Raw genomic sequence first — 5216 nt, forward strand, 5'->3', positions numbered from 1 at the left:
GAGAAATTCTGGGAATCAATACTTGGATGTACGTGTACAATGGTATAGGTAACAGGTCAGTGAAAACAGTTTTTTGCCTACACTTTGTACAGTAGCCCATGTCTTTTGACAAATGCCATAGGATTTATTATGGGGTAAACCAGCATAATAGATAAACATGGAACTATGAAAGAGTGAACATGGAACGGCTAGACTGGAAAATGAGTTTAACAGGAAGACACTGGTGATTATATGTTTTTAATGTTTTTTTTTTTGTATGGATTTTTATAATTTTGTGCTAAATGTTTTTAATTGTATTTTATGACTGTTGTGGCATCAGGTTGCTGCCAATTTGTAAACCACCTTGAGTTGTCTTCTGGCTGAGAAAGGTGGGATAGAAATACCGTAAATAAATAAATAGAACTTGTCCCATTTCGTCTCCCAGCTTTCGTTAGGGCCCCTGATCCATTGTTTTTAAGCCTCTCAAGACTGGGAGCTTGTTTTTGGGTCTTTCATTTCGGGGCCTAAAAATCAGACCATTATGGCGGAGGCCTTCCCACCCTCTGGCTCCCCTTCCCGGCATGGACTCTTCTTACCTGGCATTTGCTGCTTTGACTCTAGAGTTAAAGGTGCTCAGCTGTAGGCAGTACATGTGCGGTGGAGCGTGCAGGCAGGCCCAGAAAGTGCATGCACCTGCCAGTGCCTGCAGCTGAGCGCTTTTTCCTCTACAGTAAGAGGTGCTCAGCTGCAGATATGCTCTGGGCCTGCCTGCCTCCACACCCCACCACATATGTCCCGCCAACCCCCAGAGCTGGACACAACTGGACTTAATGTCAGGGGAAAACCTTTACCTTTATCTAGACTCTTTCACAACAATGCCTGGCATATTGTTTCATTGAAGATTGAAAAATTATTGTAAACCACCACCATTACATTCATCATTGCTTCCATACAGTTTTGTTGTTATCATGTCCCATTGGCAGAAAAAACGAAATGCAAAGATACAGAATGGGGGACGATGCCTGGCTCGAGAGCAGTACATGTGAAAAAGATCTTGGAGTCCACGACATGAGCCAACAATGTGTTGTGGTGGCAAAAAAGCCAATGGGATTTTGGCCTGCATCAATAGGAGCATAGTGTCTAGATCTAGGGAAGTCATGCTACCCTTCTATTCTGCTTTGGTTAGACCACACCTGGAATATTGTGTCCAATTCTGGGCACCACAATTCAAGAGAGATATTGACAAGCTGAAATGTGTCCAGAGGAGGGTGACTAAAATGATCAAGGGTCTGGAGAACAAGCCCTATGAGGAGTGGCTTAAGGAGCTGGGCATGCTTAGCCTGAAAAAGAGAAGGATGAGAGGAGATATGATAGCCATGTATAAATATGTAAGAGGAAGCCACAGGGAGGAGGGAGCAAGCTTGTTTCCTGCTTCCATGGAGACTAGGACGCGGAACAATGGCTTCAAACTACAAGAAAGGAGATTCCATCTGAACATGAGGAAAAACTTCCTGACTGTGAGAGCCGTTCAGCAGTGGAACTCTCTGCCCCAGAGTGTGGTGGATGCTCCTTCTTTGGAAGCTTTTAAACAGAGGCTGGATGGCCATCTGTCAGGGGTGATTTGAATGCAATATTCCTGCTTCTTGGCAGGGGGTTGGACTGGATGGCCCATGAGGTCTCTTCCAACTCTTTGATTCTATGATAGCTTTGCTTATTGTGACACTGTGAATGGGAGGAGAACCTGTCTGGTGTTGCAGTTGGGCTATATAACTATGGAGACCTGGGTTTTCATGGTTCAACCATGGTAGCCCACTATCTAGCCTTGGGCAAGTCACGCTCCCTCGCCATCCGGCAACTCCCTCTGAAGAATTCTTTCCAAGGAAACTCTGTGTTCAGTTCAGTTTAGGGCCATCATAAGTTGACAATTCAAGTTGAAAGCCCAGCAACAACTATGAATGGGAGACCCCCAAGAGCTTTGGTCATTAGTAGGCCCCATGTCTTGAAATTTTCATATTCAGTTTGGCTATTATGGGAGAAGGCTGTCCTTTATGACCATTTTGAGCTTTATTACTTTTTAAAAATAATAAAACGTCTTTCTAGAACAGGGCTAGAATCATACAGCCCTGTAAATGTGACTGGATTGCAAATTCCCTCGACCTTAGGCAACATAGCCATTGGTGCTGAATATTGGGTGTTGCAATCAAACAACATCATTGGGAGCTAAATAATTGCTATCTTTGGCCTAGGGACTGATAACATAGTTTGTAAACTGATGGAAGAACTTTGTGTTGATGTAATAATTTTCCTCTTATCTGATTTTTCTATTCAATTTAAATACATTTGCAATGTTATGACTTATTCAGATCCACGCCATCATGAGATACTGAAGAAAGTACAAGATAACATATTATTACAGTTTGACAAAACTGGCATTAGCTGTTAAAAGAGAAGGTCATCTGTAATATCCTCCTTTCATTCTTATTTACCCAGCGGAACTAGAAGTGTCTCTAATCACATAATTGCTTCTTTGAACAGCAAAACTAAGAGCTACAAATTTTCATAGGGGACAATAAATGATGTGTTATCATCACATTGTGACATTTTGTACTCTAACTTGATATTATTGGCTAATATGGGGAGGAGAAAGAGGGGGTGATAGTCAGTGTATGATGACAGCACACTATATACTTGTTTTTAATGATTTCATGTTAACATGTTACTGCAGGGGCGACATACTTATTTTCATCAGCCTTGTGGTTTGCTTCAAAGGATCATGGAATCCATAAATGGAGAGGGCATCACATATCTTAAGAAACATTGGTGTATGGCAAAGAGAATGAGACTCTTGGCCTGGTCTCATTCTCTTTGCCTTCTGGAAGCTCTCCAAATAGAGGACTCTTCTTAAAAGAAGGAAAGAATATTTGAAAAATATCCAAAAAATGTGAAAGGCATGCTTTTTTAAACATTCAGAAACTGTACTGGGAGGAGTGCTAGACTGATAGAATTCTTCACAGTTCAGGAGTTATTCTGCATGTTTTGCACAGAAATCAACGTTTTCTGTACAGGGAACGATCTTTTCTGTGTGGAAGATATTTCAATGCAGAAACATTAATTTTTGCACAGATCTTGCTGGTTTCTTTTCAGAACATACTGTTTTGCATGTAAATCAACCAAGTGTGAATTTTATGCAGAACAAATCCTGAATAACAGCATTTTCTGCGCAACCCCCTCCCCAACTTTTTGTGTCCAGAAATTACTATTTCTGTATTGAAAATATTTTCCATTCAGAAATGTCTGTTTCTTGTGCAGAAAATTCAGATTTTTTTTTAACATAGCAGGTCCTGAGTTGCAAATAGCCTTTGAAAACTTCAATGGGAAGAAAACGCTCTCATTTCATTTTGAAAAATGTGAATCTCCATAAGCATTTGGGAAATGGGATTTCTAACCTTTTTAGAAAACCACTGATCAAAGGAAAGGCATGAACTTGTTAGAAGTCATAACCCTTTTTGGAAAATGGCATTCACCAGCATTCATGCAAGGCAACTTGGTCTCCCAGTTGTTAAACTGATGTACCTAAGTATGTCTTTGAACTGTGAGGGACAAAGAGATGCCAATGCACAAAAAAACATATTCAGCAGAGTTTCAGAAGTGTTCCTTGAAGTTGCCCCAAAACATCTACTCTTCCTAAAAATATATTTGCCTTTAAATCATCTTCTCAAGAGACAAAATAAACAGACTTCTTTGAAAGTAACATAATTGGTTTACTCACAAAACTTCATATATACAGCATACAGGCATTTCGCGTATGAATTCAGTTACAATAGGATTTTAAGTAGTTTCTCTGTGTGGTAACACATCTCTCTGATTTTGGGAGTCCAATAAGTATCTAAGCATACTGTTCTTGCATTGAAGTCTAAACTTCTGATACAAACATACACACTGACTTCTAAAGCATACAGATGGCTTCTACTTTCTCTAAGGGCCCTTCCACTCAGCTGAATAAAATCCCACAATATCTGCTTTGAACTGGGATGTATGGCAGTGTGGACTCATATAACGCAATTCAAAGCAGATATTGTGGGTTAGTCTGCCTTGATATTCTGGGTTATATGGCTGTCTGAAGGGGCCCTAAGAGTCAAATGGCTTCTATCACCACTGAAATCTAAAGCAAACACTGAACTAAAATGGAATCTTGAGTCCTGAACATGCTCGGTTCTGGTCACATGGTCTGCAACCCTTCCCACAACAAGGTTAGGTAGAATTGCAAACCAAGACACACATACAATACAGTAAGCAATTATATAAATAACAAATAAATAGTGGAGACTTGAGAAGGTTGCTAGTTCCAACTTTTCATTGTTACTTTCTAAAAGAAAAGGATCTTGAAGCACCTTAGAGGTTGAGAGAACATTTCTGTTTTCTAAGGTGCTAAAACAGTGGTTCTCAACCTGTGGGTCCCCAGATGTTTTGGCCTTCAATTCCCAGAAATCCTAACAGCTGGTAAACTGGCTGGGATTTCTGGGAGTTGTAGGCCAAACACCTGGGGACCCACAGGTTGAGAACCACTGTGCTAAAAGATCCCTTTGCATATTGACAGTCTAGACTAAAATAGCTATTCCTTTGAATTCAAGAAGAAAAGTGAAGAACTGAATCCCTAGATTCCTCCTTTCCAGATATCACTTATGATAGACAGTTATGTATAATATATATATATATTATATATAAGGTGGGATTAACTGAACATTTTGATATAACATTATGCTATGTAAGGTCAAGAGACGGGAACTGATACATCAATTTGACTATACTCAGATAGCCAAGGAATTAACTAGCTAGCAATTAGGTTGATGACCATTTTCAATATAATTGGCATTACTTTGTGTTAAACCATCGGTGCACTTGTGGTTGGCTCCCCATCCCAGTCATTCACACAATTGGGTTAATTGCAACCTGGTATCGCAAAAATGCCTACCCCATTAACATTGCTTTGCGAGTAGATCTGGCATCTGCCACTGTGCCAAAAGCAATCAAAGCTTTTCTTTGGGCAAGCAAACCACAGCGAAGTCTCTTCAGTCTCTCCACTGTGCAGGAAAGTTATTGTAGCACCACATTACCTGTGCCCTTTGCTCTTGTGCTGTTTCAGCAATCTTCCTGTCGGATGCTATTTGCTTTTTTCATCATGACTAAGCCATATGCAATTACATTCAAAACAAATGCGGCTATTCATGTGATATTTA

Source organism: Anolis sagrei, chromosome 5 (genome assembly GCF_037176765.1).
Source record: "Anolis sagrei isolate rAnoSag1 chromosome 5, rAnoSag1.mat, whole genome shotgun sequence".
Classification (NCBI taxonomy): Eukaryota; Metazoa; Chordata; class Lepidosauria; order Squamata; family Dactyloidae; genus Anolis; species Anolis sagrei.